Here is a 26131-nt window from a genome sequence, read left to right on the forward strand (position 1 = left end):
TTAAAAACTGCTTGGGAGTTAGTGTTGAGATTAGGAATCAGGGAAACAAGCCAAGGTAATGGGAGAAGGAACGCGGAGGACTCTGGCTGGGGCAATCTGACAGAATCTGCTGGATGGTTTCTTTCATACCCAGACTCACACTAAGTGACTTTTTTAAAAGGGGGAGGGGCTAGTTTCATTGCATCATAGAAGTATATATGCAAATTGATGAACATTTGGAAAATGTAGAAAAGTTTAAGCATGAAAATAGTAGTCCTACATTATCCACGACCCAGAGAAAACCACTGCTAATATTTTATTGGATTTTTTTCTAGGCTGTCCTCTCTCTGTTTCTTGATGGGTGATATAGATAGATAAATAAATAGTTATAGATGTCTGAAAGTGAAAGTGTTAGCCGCTCAGTCGTGTCTGACTCTTTGCGACCCCATGGACTATAATAGCCCGCCAGGTTCCTCTGTTCATGGAAGTCTTCAGGCAAGAATACTGGAGTGAGTTGCCATTCACTTCTCCAGCAGATCTTCCCGACCCAGGATTGAACCTGGGTCTTCTGCATTGCAGGCAGATTCCCTACTATTTGAGTCACCAGGGAAACTGTATATAAACATATATGTCTGTATTTATCTAGATATCTGTATAATATCTGTATCTATACATAGGTAGATATAGATAGATACAGGAATAATATAGACATTGATTTGTACATGGTTTATCATGTTAAGGGCTTCCCTTATGGCTCAGCTGGTAAAGAATCTGCTTGCAGTTTGGGAGACCTGGGTTCAATCCCTGGGTTGGGAAGATCCCCTGGAGAAGGGAAAGGCTATCCACTTCAGTATAGAGTATTAGCTCATACTATTTGCATAGTTTTCCCCTGGTCCTCTGGAAATGGTTCAGATGGGATAGAACTGACTCTCGCTGATCCTGGAGCATCTTCAAGGTCCCACCTGACTGCTAACACAAACTTTTGAGCAATTCTTTCAAGAACTAGTGGGCCATAGAATAGAAAGGCCATTAATAGAACTGATCATTAAGCTGGTGGCTTAGAATCTGCCTGCAATGCAGGGTTCAATCCCTGGGTTGGGAAGATCATCTGGAGAAGGGAATGGCAACCCACTCCAGTATTCTTGCTTGGAGAATCCCATGGAGCCTGGTGGGTGATAGTCCATGGGATTGCAAAGAGTTGGACACAGCTGAGTGATTTTCACTACACTACACTAATAGAACTGAAGGGAAGTAGGAACAGTCATTGGAGTGAAGAAGAATATGTCACAGTCAAACCCAGGGGTGCTGAGTGTTGAGGGTCCACTGGAACCTGTGGGTCAACACTCAGAGTCATGAGCCAGCTAGTACATCAGGGGGCTTGGTGACCCTGCAGATCATGAACTTGTCCTGCTGAAAGGGACCTTTGGGGTGATGTGGTCCAGCTTCCCCTCTCCTCCTCATCACCTTCCTGCCCCATCTTGAACACACAGATACATTTTCTAGATGAGGAATCTAAGATCTAGGGAGGTGCCCTGCCCTGCTTGAGACCATAGAGTGAGTCAGTGGCAGAATTCAGGGCTCCTGACTGCTTTCCAAGAATCTAGAGTGTCTGAAAATGTGTGTTGGGAAAGGCCAGACTTACCATATACTCTGGAATAAAGAAGTGTTCCATGGTCAAAGCAGCGCTTCGGTCAAAGACTGCATACTGTAATCCTCAGCTTACTAAAGGCTCTGATAAGGCCTGAAGCTAAGAAACCTGTTGAACTTGGTTCAAGGCATAGTTTCCTGAACATGTGAAGACAAAGAGCTCTTTTCTCATGGATCATCTAGCCATGTCTTGAGGTACATACTGGGGGGAAGAGAGGCTGTGTCATACTCACCATGCAGCCTGTCCACTTAGGCCAGCAGAAAGGATACCTGAGGATATAAGAAATGTCATACTGGGTCAGAGTCATAGTTCTTCCAGCCTGGGAATGTGCTCTCTGATAGGGCCACCACGAAGAGTGTCGCAAGAGCCCTCTGCTGAGGCCAAATGTGGAGGCTGGACACTGGATTTTCATGGCCTAATAGCTCAATAGGATACTGTGGTCCCCAAATGGATTTAAACTTTAGAAAATTCCAAATAGCACAGTAAATAAATTCCATGGGAGCAAGTTCTTGTGTGTCTTGTTCTTTTCTGTGTCCTTGATACCTGTGCCCAATACATAGTTAGCATATTTAGCAAGTAAAGACTTGCAGAATAAATGGAATTAAATTTACACTGTCCTTTTTTAAAGAAAATTTTTTTTGATGTAGACCATTTTTAAAAAAAGCCTTTATTACATTTGTTACAATATTGCTTCTGTTTTATGTTTTGGCTTATTGGCCCTGAGTCATGTGGGGTCTTAGGTCCCTGCACCCCCTGCATTGGAAGACGGAGTCTAAACCACTGGACCTCCAGGGAAGTCCCTCCATTGACTTTTGAGGGCTGCAGAATTCTATAATCATTTTCCCCTGAGTGACATACACTCTTTAACTTTCCTTTTTGAGACTTGGAGACTTACAACTTATGATTGAAATTTAACAAATACTTATTGAGTGCGTAATGTATGTGACTCCTGGGCTAGACCTGTTCCGATATAAGTAAGATCTTAAAATTGTCAGCGACCCTGTAAAGTACTCAATCCCAATTTTTCAGGTGAGGAGGCTGAGGCTTGGAGGTGTCAAGCGATGTTTTTAAGAAGTGGCAAAGCTGGAATTTCAACCCAGGTGTTCTTAATAAACAGCAAAGCTGAGATTTATGACCAGCGCCAGGTGTAGCTTATTCATGGACTCCACGTGGGATGATCAAGATTGACGTGAGATGAATCAGCAAGAGGTAGGTCCCGGATGAAGGCTCCTCCGAATTATAAAGGAAGGCACTTCCTCTTCTGAAAAGTTGTTTGCGGCAAGGCCTGGTCACCGTGGCTTTCCTGGGGGCTATGTGGGGACCCGAGGCCACCTGTCATCTGTCCTTGTGAAAAGTAATTCTGCCTGATGCAGGGTAGCTCTGAGAGTTGAGAAACATGAACAGGTCACAGCTGATGGAACAGCTGAAGCCCTAAGCCTCCCATCCCTGGTTACAGGAACACAAACTGTAACATGCCAGCCTGCCTCCCATTGGCCTGTCCACTCGGCAGGTTGATATTTTCCATCCAACCCATTGAATGCCCAGGCATTGATCTTATTAGCACTAGAGTAGCTTTTTTTTTTTTTTTTAGTTTAATTTAAAAATTGAAGAAAGATAACTGTTGTTAATTCCTGGTCACTCTCTGAAAATTGTCTGCTCCTCTGAGCTGGGGCACAGAGTGGCTAATTAAACTGCCTTCAAGACAAAGTGTGTATTTGGATGGGAGGCCTTGGTGGATGGAGGGTTATGTCTCAGTAGATTCATGGGATGTCCGAACTGGGCGCATCCGGGAGGTCATTGGGTTCTTCATCTTACTGAAGAGGAAACCGAGACTCTGAAGTCACCCGAGGTCACATAGCTCTTGACTGGGAAAGCTGGATTTCAAACTCAAGTCTTGATTTTTGGTACAGTTTTCTTTAATCTGCAACATGCTGCTATCATGAATACGATCTTGGTTTCATCATTACACAACTATTTAGCCTCAGATCTTTACCCATCTGTTAAGTACAGGCAATCATAGTTAGCTACCTCGTGGATTTATGGTAAAACATAAAAGGGATTTTAGCTGTAAAGTGCTTTCCCCATGCACCTGGCACACATAATTGCTTAGTAAATTAGAACTTTAAAAATTTATGTATAGTATCATCTCCCGAGGTGGGGGAACTGGCTTGTGAGGAGGAAGGGGTACCTCTGTCTGCCTACCCCCTGCAGCCTGGGGGTGTGGTGAGGACACGGCAAGATGTTGCATTTGTGGGGCATCTTGCCTGCCAATCTCCGTGCTCTGCCGTACACGCAACTCAGTTGCTCAGTCGTGCCCAACTCTGCAGCCCCATGGACTGCAGTTTGCCCAGCTTCCCCAACGTCTGGAGCCTGTTCAAACTCATACATACCGTGTTGTTGTGAAACGGGACTTTTCTTGCCACGGAGAAAAGCGATCTGATAAACCTACTCATATGAAGGGTCATTGATGATGTTTTACTCCTCTCAGAATGGCTCGGAGCTGATACTCAATGCAGAGGAATTCATTTCTGAGCAGGGAATCTCAGGTAGTGGCTCCAGGTGAGTAGAGAGAAGCAGCCTTTGGGGCCTGAGCTTCCTGGAGCCCCTCGGGTTAAACGAGAGGAGGCGGTGGTTTGCTCGGCCACACCTGGGCTCAGCCTACAGGCCTGTCCCAGTCATCCTGACTATGATGTGCCCGCACATGGGGCTTCCTGTTGGGGAAGCTGGTTCTGGGCGGTGGGAGGGCAAGCGCTGGCCTCTCATCTTCCGAGACAAGGTGCCGGGATGCGAGCTGCACTGAAGAGGCTTGTGCAGCTTGTCCACTGTCATCTCCTGAACTCTGCCTGAGCTCCGGGTTCAAAATCAAAAGCTTCCCACAAGTGAAATTAGCTAAGTGAAAACCTCGTGCACTTTCTAGAACTATTAAAAAACACAAACAGAGAAAGTCTTATGTTAGCACTATTGGTAGGAACAACCCATTTATTTATTTATTTTGAAAGCGTTTTGTTTCATATTGGGGTACAGCTGATTAACAATGTTGTGATAATTTCAGGCGGACAGCAGAGGGACTCAATCATACATATTCAGGTATCTCCCCCAAACTCCCCTCCCCTCCAGGCTTTCATATAACTTTGAGCAGAGTTCTCTGTGCTATATAGTAGGACCTTGTTGGCTGTCCATTTTGAATATAGCAGCAGTGTACAAGTAGATCCCCAGCTCCCTCACTATCCCCTACCCTAATCCTTTCCCCTGGCAACCATAAGTTCATTCTCGAAGTCTGTGAGTATTTGTTTTGCAAATGATGAATACCTCATGTAACTACTGTGAATAAGTTTCAGTTTTATGATGTTGTGCTAATTTAATTCAACATTTGAATCAATATACATTTTTGTGCAAGGTACAACTCTGTGCTAGACAGAAACCCAGAAGTACTTCTGCGTCCTTCTTCTGCTCCATCCCCATTTTAATCTGGCATTGATATACTTATAAATATCTCTTGAATTCATCTTTATCCCTCCATTATTGCCATTGTTACCCCATCATCACTCCATTCCATACTGAAGTGGCCTCCTCTATGTCCTTACTGGATCCTTCTTCTCTAGTCTTTATTGCAGAGTCTCCAAAACTTTGCATACCATGTGATGGCCACTGGGGTGCAGGCAGAAAATACTAGAATTTTTCTTTTTATTAATATTAAGAATAAAATTTCACTTATATTCAACAAGTGGCTTTACCCGGGCTCTTTGCCCCAATCCTTGCACCAGACAGTCTTGTAATTTTGGTTTGACAGGCACACTGGAGGCTCCAGAACATGGCAGGGCTCAAGGTTGCCCTCATGGTTTTCTGCTTGTTGGTTTTTTTTTTTCCAGATTTATTGATGATTACAAGTTGTACATATTTAATGTGTACAGTTTGATGATTTTATATACATATACATTGTGAATATTCACAACAGTCAGCTAATTAACATATCCATCATCTCATTGGACTACCCTTTTTTTGCAGTGAGAACCCTTAAAATGTACCCTCTTAGCAATTTCAAGTATACTGTATAATATTCTATAGTCACATTGTTGCATAGATGGGATCTCTAGAACTGATTCATCTTGCATCACTGAAACTTTGTATCCTTGACCAACCTCTCCCCATTCTCTAGCTCTTGGTAACCACCATTCAACTGTTTCTATGTCTGGCTATTTAGATTCCACATATAAGTGAGATCATGCAATATTTGTCTTTCTGCATCTGGTTTATTTCACTTAACGTAATTCTTCCAGGTCCATTAATGTTACAAATGGCAGGATTTCCTCATTTTTTTTTTTTTTTTTAAAAAGACTGACTAACATCCCATTGTAATAAGGGTGCCACACTTTCTTCATCCATTCATCCACCAGTGGACGTGTAAGTTGTTTCCATATCTTGGTTATAGGGAATAATGCTGCAGTGAACATGGGGGTGCAGATACCTCTTTGAAATCCTGAATAATTTCATCTGGATATACTTCTGGATATATTCTAGAAGTAGAATCGCTAGATCACACAGTAGTTTTTTAATTTATTGAGGAACCTCCATACTCTTTTCAATAGTGACTGTACAAGTTTGCATTCCCACAAGTGTTGCACGAGGGTTTCCTTCTCTCCACATCCTCACCAATCCTTGTTACCTTTCATTTTTCTGATCATAGCCATCCTAACAGGTGTGAGGTGATCCTCCCTGTGGTTTTGACTTGCATTTCCTGATTTGTGAAGCTGAGCATCTTTTCAGGTACCTGTTGACATCTGTATGACATCTGTTGACATCTTTGGCAAAGTCTATTCAGGTTCCCTTGTGCATTTGTCCTCAGTGTCTTAGAATGTGCTGCATTTTGTATCTTCTCCAGGAGAAGCTGTTTATGGATTCCATTAAGTAACTTTTTTTTTTTTTTTCATTAAGTAACTTTATTTAAATGAGCTTTCAAAATATGGACAAGCAACTTAAAAGGATTCCTGCCTCATAGCTGTAGATTGAATACCTAAAGCAAGCAAGGGGGAGTGAAAGGCTAGTGGCTGAGCCATTACATTTCCTTGAATGAGTAACGACAATGATAAAGTCTTTGAATCTAATCAAGTCAGACACCAAGTTGGCCCCCAAATTCAGAGTGGTCAAAAATATCACATGATGGGACTTCCCTGGCAGCCCAGCGGTTAAGACTCTGTGCTTCCAATGCAAGGGGCAAAGTTTTGCTCCCTATTAAGGAAACTAAGATCTCACCTACCCAACAGCATGGCCAAAAATATTGAGTAATGATAATACATAGCCATCATCAATTTTCAAGAAAATCTTTTCTTTGTGCTCATTTTCAAGCATACACTGAAAAAAAATAGTAATGAAACTCCATGTACCTACTGCTCTGCTTCAATAATTATCAGCATTTTGCCAAGACAAGACTTTGAAAACTATTTCTTAGTTCCCTTTAAAAACTTCTATATTTGTTTGTTTGATAATGTACACAAACTATACAATATATATGAATATACAAATATACACATAAAATTACATAAAACATTTTTACTCTTAGAGATGTATAATCCAGTGTTTAGAGAAGGCTGCTCCACCTAGCAGGTAGGAGACCTTTTTGATGTGAAAACCCTATGACTCGGCATACACCTCAAGGGCTTCTCCTTGCTTTGAAGGAAAGTTCTGCAAAGATCCATCCAAGTCTCTTGCCTTGCTCCCTTCTAGCTCCCGGTCCTGTCTCTGCTGTGGTCCATTTGTTGACCATGCAAACTTTTGCATGGTGCACGTGTTGCCCCGCTGTTCCTCCCGCTCAGGGCCTTCCTGCTTTCTTCCTCTGCTCTCCTTCTCACCTCCAGGGCCACTTTCATAGGGAATCCTTTCCTTCCCTCCAGTCCAGATCGTATTTCCTAAATGTGATCCATTCTCATTGGATTGAATTCTTTCCCTTCCTTTTGTGTGTCTCAGTCTGTAATATCTAACTATAGACTCATCTGGGTGATGGCTAATGTTTGTCTCTATCGACTGACATCTCCCAGAAGTCTACCCTCCCCAATGTCTAATGCAGTGCCCAGCACATAGTAGGAATTTGACACCTTGTGGACTAAATGAAGGCTATGTTATAGTGCAAGGTTAAAACAGCGCAAGGGTGAGAGGTGCATGCTCAGTCACTTCAGTTGTGTCTGACCCTGCCACCCCATGGACCGTAGCCCGCCAGGCTCCTCTGTCCATGGGATTCTCCAGGCAGGAATATTGGGGTGCCCTTCCCCAGGGGATCTTCCTGACCCAGGAATTGAACTCGGGTCTGCCTTCGTCTCCTGCATTGCACCTGGGAAGCCCCAAGGGTGAGAGGTGATCCCTATAAATCCCAGCTGGTAGGTGAGTCATCATTTCAGGAGAAGTCCAACCCTGGAAGAGATTATGAACAATGCAAGACAGCGGTTCAAGTTCATGGACAGTGTGTGGTTAATTGCCAAACAAGCACAGCGGGTGTCAAATGCCCCACTCTATGGGGTGGGCTTGGCTACTTTCGGAAGGTATTATCTTTTGAAATATAAAAGTCGCATGTGAACAAACACAGATGGATATCCTGGAAGCTGAAATCTTTGTGTGTGATACTGTAAGCGTAATTTAATTTTGATATACAAGAGTCTCCAATTCGACCCTGAAGACATAATGATAATGTCATCTTTCCAGATCATTCCAGCGTGAATGAATCTGCCCTTTTCTCAGGCTTCACATCTATTCCTGCCTTGAAGATGAGGCTGTGGTTTATCAGCAGCAACATCTTTCCTTGGGTCTTGCAGCTGTCTTTCCCAATTTGACTTTTGACCGGGGCTCTCACATGGTATTTTCTGTGGTTTTGTAATAAGGGGGCTTATTTTTATAGATCTGGTAAATAGAGAACCAACTTGGTATTAATTTAGAAGATTGGAGGCTGATTTGTGAAACTCAGCCTGACATTCATACGATCTGAGCTTGTTCTTGTCCAAGAGAAGCTCTGTTTGCATCTGTTTTTCTTTTGGCACGCACTTGTTTATTTTCTTGGTTTCTTACTTGTCCCTTGCCATTAGAATCTAATCCTCATGAGTTGTTGTTCAGTCACTAAGTCATGTCAGACTCTTTGCAACCCCATGGACTGCAGCACACAGGCTTCCCTGTTCTTCACTATCTCCCGGAGTTTGCTAAAACTCAATTGTCCATTGAGTCAGTGATGCCATTCAGCTATCTCATTGTCTGTTGCCTCCTTTTCCTCCTGCCTTCAATCTTTCCCAGCATCAGGGTCTTTTCTGACGAGTCAGCTCTTCACATCAGGTGGCCAAAGTATTGGAGCTTCAGCTTCAGCATTAGTTCTTTCAATGAATATTCAGGGTTGATTTCTTTTATGATTGACAGGCTTAATCTCTTTGCTGTCCAAGTGACTCTCAAGAGTCTTTTGAAGCACCACAGTTTGAAAGCATCAATTCTTTGGCACTAAGCCTCCTTTATGGTCCACCTCCCACATCCATATAGAGCAAGGGCCTTAATGGTCCCCACTGTAACCTCAGCACCTAGGAAAGACCTGGCACAGAGCAGGTACACAATAAACATTTATTGAATGAGTGACTGTAGGGCAAAGTTCTGAAGGAGAGGTTGTGTTTGAAAGCACATTGGCCAGAAGGCTCTTTACCATTATTTCAAGATCTCTCAGTCTTGTAACTTGAGGGAAGAGGACAGTTCTCTACCCCCTATTTCTGTATTTCCTATGACTCTGGCTACTACCAGGTACTGGTTCATAGTAGACTGAGGACATCAGCTAAATAGAATCTATAGAAATTCTAGGTAGTCATTACAGTAATGGAGAAGAAGGAGGAGGAGGTGGGAGCTCTTGAATGAGAGGAGCTAGAGTGAAGTCCATTTCCCTTCTTACTCAATGAGCAAACTTGGGTGAATCACTAGATTGCTCAGTCTCAGTTTATTTATCTGTACAATGGGTATATTAATAGCAGTAGTCTTTGTCACAGGGCCATGGGGAGGCTGTCTGTCTGGGAAGGGCTCTGTAAACACTGAAATGGCCAGAGATATGAGTTGCAGTGGACTCTGGCCAAGGCAATTGTGAAATACTGGAGATGCCCATAGGATTGTTGGCAGTGCCCTTGGCCTTCAGATGGACACTGGGCTCAGAAGCTGAACCTGCTGGGTCCAGATTTCCAGGTCTTTGCTTCTATAAGCTCCTCTCGTCATCACCTTCTTTTTTACCCTGCTCTCCCCCATGGCTTTTTCCTCCCTCCCCCACCTCTGGTCTCTTTTTATGCTGGCTCATCCAGCCGGTCTGGATTGCCAGATGAAATGTAACTTGATAGATAGTCTGAGTTATCTAGAATTACATTCCAAAAACATCTCTGTGTTTCCTCAGTGGGGGGAAGGGGTGGAAGGAAAACAGGAACCAGGTCACAAGAGGGTAGAGAGGACACTCTGTAGCCATGGTCTACCTTTTCTTTTATGAAATCTGGCTGTTGGTTTCCTAACGCAATTTCTCCAAACAGTGCCAGCCCTGTAGGTAGAATAGAGAGTCTTCTATTGGGTATGATTTGAAAGGAATTAGAAGACACTGCCCTGATCTCTCTTAGTGGTCTGACATTCTCCCATTTCCTGCACTTTTGATTCTGAAGCCAATATAGTCCCAGTTGAAGATCATAATTTTTATGATCTCTTATTATCACCTGGGTTCCAGTTAGGGCTATCTCAGACTGCAAGGGCATGGAACACAGAAGATAGGAAAGACATGATTTTTTGATAGAAAAGACGTGATCAGGAAAGTGCAACCTGGAAAGGACCAGAGTGAAGCAATTCAGAGTTGTGGGGCTTTAAGATCTGAACTGGGAGAAGGATGGAAAAATTGAGAGGGAGGAGCAGGGGAAAGGGCTGGAGAAACTGACCTGCACACAGTAACTCTGCTCTGCCTTGGAAATTCTAAGCCTCGACCAACTGGTTCATTATTCATGATTATGAGTTAAGGTTAGTGGAAGTATTATTATGTTTCATTCCATTTTAAGGTGCTCTTTATTTGGTCAGGATGAACATAGTCCTGTTGATCTTTTAGACTTTCAAGATAACTTTAATCTCTTCATCTCATAGTTAAATTATAAAATCATGTGGAGAGGGACTTCCTTGGTGGTCTAGTGGTTAGGACTCTGAGTTTCCAAGGAAGGGGGCGAGAGTTCAATCCCTGGTTGGGGAGCTAAGATACCACAGGCTGAGTGGCACAGTCAAACAACAACAAAAAAATTAAGAACATTTCAATTAAAAGATAATAATAACGTGGAGAAGACTGTGAACTCCGGAGAACAGCGTCTGATTTCCGTCCCTGAAGCTTCCTCCTCATGGTCCCACTCTTTCCCTTGTCTGTGCCACCCCTGCACTTTTGGGGCTTTCCCCCTTCCCGGGAATTCCCTCACTCTCCCTTCATCTGTGCCCTGCTGAAATCCCTCAAAGACGAGCCCCAACTTTATCACCCCACGGTTTCTCATGCTGTCTGTGTCACGGGCTGAGCGCGCTCACTAGTTGCCTCTCACGCACCCACGTCCCTCTCCCCTCACAGAGGTGAGGGTGTACCCACTTCTCCGCTCCCAGCCCTGCCCCTCTTGTCTGGGTGCCATGCACAGAGTAGCCCTCAAAGGGTGCTTAATAATGTCTGTGGAATTGTATGCAGCTGGTGCACAATGCATTTCTGCAGGGATCTCAGGAGCCTCAGAGAGATGATACCCAGCTCCGTGATTGATGACCGAAACCCCCTCTCTCCCTTACAGTTCATGTAAGGCTCTCATTTTCTCTTCAAAGGAATGCTCACCAAAAGGTACATTAGGTTTCTAGCTTTCCTGGGAATTTTTTTTTTTCTTTTAGTTTGGCTGTGCCAGCTGTTAGTTGTGACACATGGGACCCTCGATCTTCACCGCAGCATGTGGGATATTTAATAGCAGCATGTGAACTTTTGGTTGTGGCATGTGGGATCCAGGTCCCTGACCAGGGATTGAACCCGGACCCTCAGCATTAGGAACACAGAGTCTCAGACACTGGATCACCAGAGAAGTCCCTCTCCTGGGAATATCCGATCAAACATCCTAACCACAGAACTCTAAGGTGTTCTGTATTGAAATATAGACAATTTCTCTAAAAAGATACTGTATGGCATATAGTCAATATTTTATAACTTTAAATGGAGTATGATCTACAAAAATATTGAACCACTATGTTGTACACCCGAAAGTAATATAATATTGTAAATAAACTATTCTTCAACAAAAAAAAGTTCAGTTCAGTCACTCAGTCGTGTCTAATGCTTGGTGATCCCATGGACTGTAGCACGCCAGGCTTCCCTGACCATCACCAACTCCTGGAGTTTGCCCAAACTCTTACCCATCGAGTTGGTGATGCCATCCAACCATCTCATCCTCTGTTGTCCCCTTCTCCTCCTGCCCTCAATCTTTCCCAGCATCAGGGTCTTTTCTAATGAGTCAGTTCTTCGCATCAGGTGCCCAAAGTATTGGAGTTTCAGCTTCAATATCAGTCCCTCCAAAGAACATCCAGGACTGATCTCTTTTAGGATGTACTGGTTGGATCTCCTTGTAGTCCAAGGGATTCTCAAGAATCTTCTCTAACACCACAGTTCAAAAGCCTCATTTCTTTGGTGCTCAGCTTTCTTTGTGGTTGAACTCTCACATCCATACATGACTACTGGAAACACCATAGCTTTGACTAGATGGACCGTTGTCAGCAAAGTAACATCTCTGCTTTTTAATATGCTGACTAGTTTTGTCATAGTTTTTCTTCCAAGCAGCAAGTGTCTTTTAATTTCATGACTGCAGTCACCATCTGCAGTGATTTTGGAGCGCAAGAAAATGAAATCTGTCCCTGTTTCCATTGTTTTCCCGTCTATTTGCCATGAAGTGATGGGACCAGATGCCATAATCTTAGGTTTTTGAATGTTGAGTTTTAAGCCAACTTTTTCACTCTCCTCTTTCCCTTTCATCAAGAGACTTCATCCTCTTCTCTTTCTTCATTAAGGGTGGTATCATCTGCATATCTGAGGTCATTAATATTTCTTCTATTCTAAAAAAGAGTAGAATGAATAAAAAAAATTAAAATATACACCATGCTCCATATACTATCCAGAGAGGTAGTATAATAATCAATTGAGCTTGGGCTTTGCTACCAGCCTGTTTGGGTTCAAACAAGTTGCTAATCTGTAGAGTTCCTACCACACACAGATGTTGTGAGATGAAATATGTTAATATTCATAAAGCTAGTGGAGCAGAGCCAGGCATGTGGTTTGTGCTCAGCAAGCGTCATTGGTATTGTTATGTTATTATTATGTGTTATTATTGCTATTTTCCATCTGCTCTTAATGTGAGTGGGCCCCTTTGGGCAGCCCCTTCTCTCTGTACCCACCTTGAGACCAAACTTAGCACCTTACTGAATCCCTCCTTAAATCAAATTGAATTCCAAAAGTTTTAGTGAAAAAAAAATGCAGACTTTACTCAAGATTACTTAGGGGAGATCTGGAGGATGATAATGCATACTACAAAGCAAAACTTAAAAAGAATTCCCCTTTTAAGCATCTTTGTTCTTTTCCCAAAGTTCCACTGTCAACACGAGCAACCTCATTTCTCCTCCCTGCCCAAATATTCTCCACGACTTTTGGTAGCTTCTCCAGCCGTCCAGACACATCCTCTTTGGGATTCACGTTCCTGGGGAAGCAGGGAGGGTAGAGTACAAATGATCTTCCCCCCACCCCCCACATGTAGAATGTTAATTCACAGATAGTGCTATTAATATTATTAATATATATGGCAAAGATTAAAAACATTAAGCACCTAGGGTTCCTGGATGCCCCAGACTGCAAAACCCACTCAGTTTACCTGGCTGGCCAAGGGTATGTTAGGGCTGGTTCAAGAGTGCCAGTTGTGAGAATTTCTTCCCAGCTCTGTACTTTTAACTCAAAATCAGCCATGGTGGGAGTGTTTACACCCCAGAAATGGGCACATGTTAGCGACCAGGGCTTTCCCCTGAGGGTGGTTGATAAGCACTGGCCAGGACACCACTGTTGCATCTACTGGCACACATCCTTCTCTGGCTTTTATGCACGACTTTGGGAGTACCCGTGTTTGGCTTTCTGCCTCCTATGTTCCTGATATTCTGTGTCTAGGTGGCTGAAGGGAATTGTCCTTTGTTCTACCCCCGTCCAGCCATCTTTGCTCCTTCTCTTTCTTACATCTGTTTATTTTCCTTGGTATTTGAGCTCTTCTTCTCTCTGTGTTAATGAACCTAGGTCATGCTTCAGATCACTCTCCATTTTTTTGGGGTGGGGAGAGGTGTGAGTTTTCAGCACACCCTGTAACAGTGTGTGTGTGTGTGTGTGTTCAGTCGCTCAGTTGTGTCCGACTGTTTGTGACCTCGTGGACTGTAGCCCGCCAGGCTCCTCTGTCCATGGGATTTCCCAGGCAAGCGTACTGGAGTAGGTTGCCATTTCCTCCTCCAGGGGATCTTTCTGACCCAGGGATTGAACCTGGTTCTCCTGCACTGCAGGCAGATTCTTTACCTTCTGAGCTTAAGGAGTCTTTTAAACTGAGCGTGTGTGCCTGCTAAGTCGCTTCAGTCATTTCCAATTCTTTGCAACCCTATGAACTATAGCCTACCAGGGTCCTCTGTCCAAGGGATTCTCCAGGCAAGAATACTGGAGTGCTATTTCCTCCCTCAGGAGATCTCCTGACCCAGTAGACACCCCAAAAGGTGCACCGTAGCCTATACATAGACTTGCCACCAAAAATAAAAGTTAATCTACAAATGGTGATGAGACTGGAAGAATGAGAGAGAGAGAGACTAGTGGGTCCAGGTAGCTAAATGAGTGCAAGGAGTTCCAACCAATCAATAGGGGAAACGGTGGTTAGCTTGTCTCCCTGGACCTGAGTTTTATACTCTAATCCCAAGGGCTTGGAAAGGCCAAATATTCCCAAGGCTGATTTTCTGGCTGCCTTTGGGCCTCTCATGCCAGTGGAGGGAAGAAAATCAGATGGACTGGTGCCCAGTCTGCAGCGAGGAGCTGGCTGGCTCCAGAGTGGGTTGGCATTATCCAGATCCCATCTGACTAACATGGAGTTGTTGACGATGAGGGAGGGTAGACATTCCTAAAAGAGGGAGCAAGACAGCCATAAGAGGCCTGGGGCTCTCAGGGTGCGTGTGCTGTGGAATAAACATCCTGGGCTGTGAGCTTCCACACTGTGAGCCCTGAGAGGGCAGGGCTCTGCTCTTGTTTATGATTCTGTAGATGACAACCGGTCAAGTGCTTGTCGAGGCCAGGGGATATACCAGCAAATACGACGTAGCCTGTGCCATCATGGAATGTAGTGTAACATAATGCAACAGAAACACAATCAAGGACAGTGTGGTTGGTGAGTGCTCTCAGAGGCATCAAGCACCAGGGAGGCACACGGATGGGGGACCAACCCATGAGTGTCAGCAACCTCCTGGTTGCTGGTGGTTGTGTTATTCGCTTAGTCATGTCCGACTCTTTGCGACCCCATGAACTGTAGCCCGCCAGGTTCCTCTGTCCATGGAATTCTCCAGGCAAGAATACTGGAGTGGGTTGCCTTTCCTTTCTCCAGGGGAATGTCTTCCTGACCTGGGAACTGAACCCAGGTATCCTGCATTGAAGATGGATTCTTTACCATCTAAGCTATCAGGGAAGCCTGAAGACTTCCTGGAGGAGGTGATATTTACATTGTGACAAAATAAATAGGATTTAGCCAGGCAAATGAGGTTCGTGCTGGGGAGAGACACGTGGAATAGGATTTCAGGCAAAGGAAAGAGTATTTACAAAGTCTGCAGATGAAAAGTGCGTGGTGTCACCCAGGAAGCATAAGTGGTTCGGAAGTCCAGAGCCCCGACCAGCAGGTCCCCTTGGGGTGGGCCTGTGTGTGTGGAGCTGCTGTCTCATGGTTTCACGGATGGGAGCCTTGTGTTCCTCATCCATGGAAGGCGTACTCCAGTATCATGGGCTTTGCCTTCATGAGAGCAGGGCATGGGGGATCACAACATCTGAGTTAACCTCCTTGGGCTGTGATTGTCTCCTCTGTAAGTCATCTGGGTGGGACAAGAAAGCAGTTTTCAGATGGAAGGGGATGTCATTATTTCTCTTACCTTCTGCAGTTCCGTGCTTTTGTTTTCTAATTTTTAAATTTTGGCTGCACTGGGTCTTCATTGTGGTATGCCGGCTCATCATTGCAGTGTGAGGGCTCCTCTAGTTTTGATGCCTGGGCTTAGTTGTCCTGCTGCGTGTGGGACCTTAGTTCCCCAACCAGGATTTGAACCTGCCTTCTCTGTATTGGAAGGTGGATTCTTAACCACTGGACCACCAGGGAAGTCCCTGCAGCTCTGTGTTTGAAGCCGTACCATTGATACTCTTTGGATGATTGAATTGTTCCTTTGACCAGATCTGTTTTCTAGGGCTGGTCCCCACCATCCTGCCCTGCTATGTACATGGCCTGCTCAACCAGTGCCCTCGATGTTGATAATACCATTATGATAATGGTTAATAATGGTATCATGGTCTCCTCATCATCCCCATGACCTGCCAGAAGATTCTTCTCACAGTTCTGAAAACTAGGTGCACTGGAGCTTCATTCCCTGGGTGTGGGGGATAGTTCTTTGTGGCATCAGTGACCCCATGGAGAACCAGGGTTGGTTGGCTGGGCAGGTGACCCCCCTCTCCCCTGCTGCTCTCTTCATGCTATCTCTTGAGCTATAGCACAGACACAGGGAGAGCCGAGGTGGAAAAAGACAACCTTCTTGATTGAGGGAGGCACAAGCGATATTCCAGTTTGAGAGAGGAGCTGTGTTTCCCATTAGTATCTTATCACCTCCCTGGGCCCCAGCTTCCTCTTCGATAAAACAGGAGATTAGACGGATGCTGTCTGACTTGTTTGCCCACCTCCTGCCCAAGAATCCAGACCAGATGGGCAGAGACCTCCCAGGTATAGGAGGGGAGGTGCTTGGGTAGGGTGAGCTGAGAGTCCTGCTGTGTGCAGACCAGAAGGACAAGTCACAGGGATCAGGGTAACCGAGGGAAGTGGAGTGTGTCCCCGCTGCTCCTTCTAGATGGGGCCTGAGCTCTGCAGTTTGTCCTGGTGTCCTGCACAGGCCTCCCATGACTCCTTTGTTCCAGCTGGCCTGCTTGGTTGAGGATATACCGTCAACCCTTTGGCTTCAGTTTCCTCCCTGATGTCCTTGTCATTCCCTCACCCGGTTTCCTCATGCCCTGACTCTGGGAATTTCCCCAAGTCCTCTGAATCATAATGGTTGCCTCCATTTGTTGAGTAACTTCCATTTGTTGTGTCTGGTGCTGCACTGAGATTTTCCACGCTTTATCTCATTGAGTCCTTATGAAATGCCCTCTGAAGCAGGTTCTGCCTGCATGTGCTTCTCCTCATCTTCACGTGGCTGGTGTGTCTCCATCCTTCAGCCATCAGTCAGCTGTTTGTTCTCGGGCTTTGCTGCCCTCTTTCTCCCACCAATTTCTGTCACATCATCCTGTTTGGTTTTCTTTGCAGTACTTGTTACAGAAATCAGCCTCTGTTTTTCTGTGTTCTCATCACTCCTCCCTGGGATGTAAACTGTCCAAGAGCAGTGGCGATGAATGGTTTGCCCTCCATAGTCCCCTCCCCACTTCCTAGCATCTAGAAGCGTGCCTGATGTTTACCAGGTATTCATAAACATTCGTTGGATGAAGCCGTGCTATTGCCACCATTTTACATATGAGAAATGAAAGCAGAGAGAGCCTAAGTAACTTGTAGTTAATACAAGTTAATACAGTGTAGTTAATACAAGTGTCAGAGCTGGTTCAAACCCAAGTTACCTGTGTCCAAAACAGACATCCTTAATCCTCATGTGTTTCTGGCCCCATCCTGGTATGACCCCCTCCCCTGACTTTTTTTAAGACTTGTTTTTGATGTGGACCATTTAAAAAAAAGTCTTTGTTGAATTTATTACAATATTGCTTCTGTTTTATGGTTTGGCTTTTTGGCCAGGAGGCATGTGAGGTCTTAGCTTTCCAACCAAGGATCAAAGCTGCACCCCTGGGAAATCCCAATGTGACCTTATTTTGGTCTGATTTCTCCTAGGCTGAAGTGGATTGGGTTACTTTTCTCCTCGGACATACCGCCTAATTCATGCTGGTCCTTACTTTTCTTAACATGAAACCCATTTTTGCAGAACTATGCTTCTCATCTCTCCCTGCCTTCTACCTGTGTAAATAGTCCCTGGTGTGGCTGAGTTTTTTTTTTTCTGTGGGCCTAGAAATTGCAGGAAGCAATGCCTTGCTTATCTCTCCACAAATCTAACTTTCAGGAGGGTTTCCAGTTACTGACAAGAACAAGAGGACGGAGATTTGAGTCTTTGAAAAATATTCTGAAACGAAGAAAAGGTGAAGATCCACGGCCCATTTTTCTTAGTTATTTTTCAGGGAAATTGTAAAAACAGAAAATCTTGTTCTCCCAAGAAACTATTTAATGATTAAAGTACATCAAAATCACATATAGAATTGGCAAGGGAGGCAACAGCAAAACATGAAACTCCATCCCAGTTCTGGGAAGAATCAGAGGAAAGGGATGTGACTAGTTCTGTCCTTTCTCAGATTTTGTATTTATGGTATATAAATAAAGAAGGGATTGGATGAGGAGAGATGGGAACAAGAAAAAAAATGTAGGCTTCCAAATGATACTAAAGTGAGGATGATGAAGTCATGACTGCAACCCCAAAAGTGTTTGTCTCAGGGCATCTTAGACCTGTCCCAGACTGCAGGGTCCAACACTGCGACTTGGTAACAGACAGAAGGAGCTCAGCGTTTCCTGGGCAGCTCCCCTGCTGTGGTTTTTCTTCAACCGTGAGTGCTCCGTCCCCTGCAAAAGTCAGTCTTAACACATGCTTTAAATGAGCCATGATTGAAATATACTATATTTAATCTGCCCTCTGACCCCACATTAAAACATGAAATCCCTCAGATAAGAGAAAATAAAATTCCATGGAAGTCTGATTTAGAAATAGAGCCTCCCATGTCCCATCCTCCCCACCCCAATCTCTTTCTTGCTAAGAGAAATTTCTACCAAAAAAAAAAAACAAAAAACTCAAGAAGCAGTATTGCTTGAAATGAGTCAATTGGTTGTCCATTTTTTAAAAAAATTGGTTTATAGCATTTTATATATGTGATGTGTACAGTAGTATATTTCAACTTCTATATACACTATAGCATGCTCATCAAAGGTTAAAATTGACCCTCTTTAGCCATTTTTCTCTTCCCCCCATCCCTGTTCCCCTCTGATAACCACTACTCTGTTCTTCGTATCTATGTGTTCATTTTTGTACAGTTTGGTTTGTTCATTTAGCTTTAAATGTTTTATCTAAAATTTGTTAAATATTCACACATGAATGAAATCATACAGCGTTTGTCTTAACTAGAATTCTACTGGGGACAGAGAAAGCTTAGTACGTCATTTTCTTGTCTGTGTTTTTGGAGCTCAGCTGCTGCAGAGGCTGTGAGCTGCTCAGTACAGGTGACCAAGAACGGGCTTTCCTTGGACCTGGGAGTGTAAACAGTACACTTGTGGAGGTCAGATGGATGCACAAGGTGCCCCCAGGAAAGAACATTCCCCAAGCAACTTTGAACCTTTTTCAAGCTCATGGAAATATTCTCCCTGAATGAGATGAGGGAAGAGCAGGAAGTTGTCTATCCTTTATACCTTGGCAGGTGCCTAGGAGAGCATGAAACCACAGGAGAAACTTGTGTAGCTTCCCAAAGTTTGTTGTTGTTCAGTCGCTAAGGGACTCTCAAGAGTCTTCTCCACCACCACAGTCTGAAATCCTCAATTCTTTGGTGTTCAGGCTTTTTTTTGGTTCAACTCACATCTGTATACGACTACCAGAAAAACCATAGTTTTGACTATACTGACCTTCATTGGCAAAGTGATGTCCCAAAGTTTGCTATTTAGGATTTGGGAAATGTATTTGCTTTTTGTTAAAATAAAAACATACATATAAGGCAGAGAAGAGGGCAAAATCACATAGTTTTTTTTTTTTTTCAGGTTCTTACCTAGATTAATTTTTTAAATTGAAGTATTTTTTAATTTGAAGTATAGAGTTTTAAGATGAAACAATTTCAAAGCAAGGATATGATTGTGGTGGGGCATTTGGAGCTCTGTTGCCCTCAGAGGTCACCTGCTTCTATGGGTTTACACTCTTCTGTCATTCAAGGTCATGGGTCTGTTTAAGGAGTGTTCACACAATGGACTATGTTGGTTTCTCTGGGGGTAAAAAGTGCTGATGAAAGGGGAACCATTAGTTAATGTGGGTCAGAGAGGAAAGAGCTCTCAGTGCCCAACCAAGGTAACTATCCAGAGACAGAGATTCTCTGGAGAGTATGAGGCTATCCCAGGTCAGAGTCATCAGATATTTAAATCACATTTTCTTTTTTTTTAACTGCCTTTGTCCTGACTTCCTGCTCTCCTAGCAACCTTCTGTTGTAGTTTTGTTGCCCTTGTCATTTTCCTGCAGCGCAGCATCTGCCTTTCCTGGCATTTACATTTCTCACTGTAAATCAGTGGCTTTCAACTGGGGATGATTCTGGCAACACCCCCACAGGGGACACTTGGCACCATCTAGAGACATTTTTGGTCGTCACAATTGGGGGAGAGATGTGATACTGGCATCTGGAGAATAAAGGCCAACGCCGCTACATGTGTCATGATGTCACTGCCACACATGACAGTCATGCAGCCCCCAAAGTCAACAGTGTGGAGGTTGAGACACCTCTCTGTAGAAGACAAGTCCGTATTTCTCCATCACTCACCGGTAAGCTTAGCTACTTTGAATTTGCTGCTGGGAGGTTAAACCACTCTCAGGTCTGGTATAGCAAAGTCTACTTAGCCTGTTGGGCTGAAGAACAACACCTGGACTGTGCTGAATTCTCTACTTAGAGTCCTGGGCAGCCCACTGGTCTCCCTTGACTTAAAAATTCTTAGGACTTCCCTGGCAGTTCAGTGGTTAAGACTCCACACTCCCAATGCAGGGGGAACAATCCCTGGTCAGGGGAGATCCCATATGCCATATGGCAGAGCAAAAAAGGGAAAAAAATTCTCGCCACTTTCTCTTGTCATATTTTAAAATACTCTTTCTTTTACTTTAAAAAATTCAATAAGTGAAATAGGAATTTAAAAATACTCTTATTTTTCTTTCACTATAAAAATTCAGTAAGTGAAATATGAATACTTGTAATAAAATTTTAGATAACAAAGGACACTTTCTCTGACATTTGCATTCACACAAACACGTATATGTTTTTAAAAACACCGGTGAGATCAAACCCTGTACTTTTAGGATATTTGCATTCTTTGTTTGTCATCCTACATGTGACAAGACAGAGATCTGCCTTATTGTTTTTAATTGTTGCACACGGTATTCCCTTAGATAGATACGTTGCCATCAATTTAACTGTATCTTCATTGATTGTCATTTCAGTTGTTTACAATGTTCTGCTATTACAAGCATCCATGTTAGCATTTTGTGCATATATCTCTCTGCAAAGATGTCCTTGTGGGGTTGTCAGTTGTGGGTTTGCATGTGAACTTTATGGAGCTGCTTCCACCTGTTCTTCCAAGAAGTTAAGCCAGTTTCTACCCTAACCAGCAATGAATGGGTGTATCCTTTATTGTGCACCCTCAACAACATAAATTTGCTCAGTCTTTAAAAATTCTGCCAATCCAATGAGCAGACAATAGAAGCACCAGATTGCTGCGTCACTGGTTACTAGGGAGGGTTCTACAACTTCTCATAAGCACGGGGTGGTCTGTATGCCTCTTGTTTTCCAAAGCCCTCAGTTCTTGGAAAAGAATAAGACTCACATGTCGGCCCAGATTTCCAGGGATCTAGGCTATAGGGAGGCTCAGAATGTTGTCTAGTTTCCTGGCTCCTAAGATTACCTGGCTGCAGAGAGGCAGAGCGAGGGGAAGGATTTCTTTGTGTCTGAATCCCTGGCCTCTGCTTTGGCCTTGATCTAGGTGGAGCAGGATGACAAATGGGGAGAACTGAGGTGGGTGTCTTTCAGCTCCCAAACTTCTGGACAAGAGGAAGTAACTTCAAACACTCTGCCTTCCAGTCACTTCCCCTCTCCACCATGGAAAATCTCACACCCATGACTGATGCTCTTTTTGGCATCATCCTGAGTTCTTGAGCTCTTTTCTCCAGTTTTGCCACTTACTGCATTTGTGTCGTCATCATGGTTAGGCATTTGCACTTTTGACCTTCATCTTAATCAGAAACCCTTGGAGTTATTCATCCCTGCATCCTGAGGCCTACCACCTTGCCCTGGTAATCGCAGCCTCTCTGTAAATGTCAGCAGAAAGGGGGTTTTTATTTCTTTATCTAAATAGAAGGATCTTTGACTATAAGTTTTGAGTCACTCATTTTTTTTGGAAAGCATACAGAAGTTGATGAAGTGAAAATAGGTACCCATATGAGCTTTACAAGCCACCCTAAGGAAAAAAGAATATTTGAAAAGATGGATATATATACATAGATGTGCATATACTCATGGTAGCCATGTTTCCATGTATACATGCACATGTATACACATATATAGATAGATATATACTATATGTATATATACATTATCGTAATTTTTGGTCATTTTATTTTTCTATTATAGCAATAATAAAAGACCCTGATGCTGGGAAAAATCAACGGCAGGAGGAGAAGGGAGCAACAGAGAATGAGATGGTTGGAGAGCATTATCAACTCAACAGACAGTCTGAGCAAACTCTGGGAGATAGGGAAGGACAGGGAAGCCTGGCATGCTGCGGTTCATGGGGTGGCAAAGAGTCGGAGTGATTGAAGAGCAATAGCAATACCTATTCCTATAGATTTCAAATAGTATAGAAGTTATATGTGAGATAAAAAAAGCTTTTTGCTCTCTCTTGACCTTACCACTCCACTTCCTGGAGGCACACATTCACGCATCTTCAAATGTTAACTTTTATAAATTAACATTATGGTTACAACCATAAACCTCAATGTTGTCACATGTTTATTTTTTGACATCAATATCTTATCAATTGGACAATAGTTCTTGGCATCTTACAATTGTAGGTGAAATTTAGCAATCACATGACTTACTACCTCCCTTTTCCTGTCTCAATCTTCTCTTTTCAGAGTCACTTCTTGATGGTTGCCACTTTCATCACAGCCAGACCTAGGAGGACAACCCTTTGAGAGCAGACAGGGCAAATTCCTGGCCGGTCAAATCATCAGGTAGAAATTTCCATGGGTTCCCATTTCCTGAGCCTGAAAGAGTGGCAAGACCACTAGTTTCTGTTTTGAATTGTTTTGCTTTCCCTGGAAGATAACTCAAAAATATCTTCTTTAATAGACTGCTGCCAACAAACCAAATTCCACCATGCATATTCTTGGCTTCATTAATTTTTTTCCCATTTATTAAAATAATATTTACTTGACCATGTACCCAGACCCTAGAATGATTCTAGTCTGCTTCCTCTAGGTAGGCTTTTTAAAATTTTAAAGCATTTTATGAGAGGGGATTCAGCACTTAAAAAAACTTTCTAAAAAAGCTAAAAATAATGCATAAGAATTACATTAGAAAACGAGATGGATATTACAGTTGAAAAAATGAAAACACTGGAGACACGAAGGTGTGAGGTTTTAGAACAGTTAACTTTGAGTTGCAAAACAGAGAGAATCTTAGGATACCAAAAGTGGAAGTTCAAGAGTGCTGTTTGTTGGGGATGTTAAGAACTATTTCTCTTTTGGAGACACAGTTGGAATGATGGGATAGAACCCATGAAAGGGGAAGGGAGTACATAGGGTGCTCTGAGAAAGACTGCCCAGCTCCACTATTATTAGTTGTGTGGTTTGAGGCAAGTTATTCAGCCTCTCTTTGCCTCAGTTTCTGTGTGGGTTCTTGTGAACATTAAAGGATATTAAGAGTTTGGTACGGTGCTGGGCAATAATGAGCCATTGCTATTATATTATAAATGTTATTTTTACTGAGGCAATTAACACTAACAGTCTATTTTATGCACAAATTCAGAACAAGCGGGAGCAGACCTGATGAGTAGTTGAACTTGGCTGTATAATAGTTTAGTGACAAGGGTATTTAATTATATGAGCTTTGTTCTAACATTTATTGCAAGAAGAATATGTTGTTGCAAGAAGAATATGCTGTTGCAAGAAGAAACAGATTAATACAGAGGTTGTGATATTATACTGAGTAAAGAGCAACCAATATATTTGATGAGGAAATATATTGATTCTGTGACAGGATGTGCATAACTGTTTCTCTGCGTTAGATGTGCTAAGGTGCTGGACCTATGAGTGAATAAACCTGTACCAACTCCTCAGAATTCAGACAGAGGGTCTAGGTGGAACTGAGGAGTCTAGCTAAGTCATGGCTGTCATCCCAAGGTTTTCAAGCGGTGAACGGTTGTGACACATGCCACATGTCCTAGTCACTGAAAATGGGTTATTTTGTCGCATCCTTTTAGAGACACACCTACCTGAGAGAGTAGCTCCTTAGAAGAAGCGTCACCCATGGACCAGGTTGATGAATCCATACTACAGATCTGAGAAGGTGGGGGTGAAGTTGCAGTGAGAGAAACGGACTAGAATGTTGGGAAAGGAAGGGACTATGTGCCAGGAGATGGCAGAAACTTCCTTTCAAACTTCACCTGAGAGGAAGGTGGCAGGTGACAGCTAAAGTGATGGGGCAGAAGGTAGGGCTTCTTTAGCCTCAAAATCAACCCAAAAGCTCTGAATTAAATGCAAAATATGGGGACTTCCCTGGGGGGGTCCAGTGGTTGGGAATCCACCTGCCAGCTCGGGGGACGTGGGTTTGATCGTTGGTCCAGAAAGATCCCACATGCCACAGGGCAACTAAGCCCATGTACCACAGCTGCTGAGCCTGTGATCCAGAGCCTGTGCTCAGCAACAAGAGAAGCCGCAGCGAGAAGCCCGCGCACCGCAACTAGAGAGGGGCTCCTGCTCGCTGCAACCCGAGAAAGACCGTGCACAGCAACGGAGGCCCAGTGCAGCCACAGACAAAATTAAAACAAATAAATAGATAAAATAATGGAAAACCAAAAACCAAAATATAGCATTGGTGATCTAATTTTTTAACTCCAGCATTTTACTGTATTTCCTTTTTCTTGATCAACAAATTAATATTGACCCATTGTAGAGAACTATAGAAAGTTACATAATTCCATTATGTAGAGACAACCCCTGATAACATTTTGATTATTTCTTCTCAGTCTTTGTTCTCATATAGGTATTCTTCTTTGTTTGTGACCATGCTCTATTCATTATGCTGCATGCATCTTTTCTTTATTAAATTGTATTTTATTACTTTTAAAGTTGAGATATAATCGACATACAACATTATATTAGTTTCAGGTGTACAACGTGATGATTAGACATTTGTATATATTGTGAAATGATGAACACAATCAGTCTAGTTAACATCCATCACCACACATGGTTACAATTTTTTTTAATATGATGAGAACTTTTAATATCTATACTCTTAGCAGCTTTCAAAAATGCAACACAATATTACTATAGTCAGTAGGCTGCACATTAAAGCCCCCTGACATTTATTTTACAACTAAAAGTTTGCACTTTTTGACAACCTTCATTAATTTTGCTCCCCATCCTCATCTCTGGTAGCTACAAATCTCTTCTCTATTGATGAGTTTAGTTTTGTTTTTTTTGTTCTAATTTCACGTATAAGTAAGACCATATGGTATCTGTCTGTCTCTGTCTCACTTATTTCACTTAGCACAATGTCCTCAAGTTTCATCCATGTTGTTGCAAATGGCAAGATTTCCTTCTTTTTATGGCTGAATAATATTCCATTATAAACATATAGCACATTTTCTTTATTTATTCATCCAATGATAAACACTTTGGTGGCTTCCATGTCTTGCTTTTGTAAATAATGCTGCAGTGAACAGGGGGTGCATTTATCTTTTTGAGTTATTGTTTTTGTTTGCCTTGGATAAACACCCAGAAATGGAATTACTGGATCATATAGTAGTTCTGTTTTTAGTTTTTTTGAGGAAGCTCCATAGTGGCTGCACCAATTTACATTCCCACCAACAGTGCACAAGTGATTTCTTTACTCCAAATCCTTGCCAACGCTTGTTATTTCTCATCTTTTTGATAATGGCCATTCCAGTAGATGTGAGGTGATCACAGTGTTGTTTTGCCTTGCACTTCTCCAATAATTAGTGACACTGAGCACCTTTTCATGTGTCTATTAGCCATCTGTATGTCTTTGGAAAACGTCTATTCTCTTCCTATTTTAAAATGGGATTGTTTGTTTTTGCTATTGAGTTGTATGAGTTCTTTATATATTTTGAATCAGTTCAGTTCAGTCTAGTTGCTCAGTCATGTTCAACTCTCTGCGAATGCATG

This window comes from Muntiacus reevesi, chromosome 12 (genome assembly GCF_963930625.1).
Source record: "Muntiacus reevesi chromosome 12, mMunRee1.1, whole genome shotgun sequence".
Classification (NCBI taxonomy): Eukaryota; Metazoa; Chordata; class Mammalia; order Artiodactyla; family Cervidae; genus Muntiacus; species Muntiacus reevesi.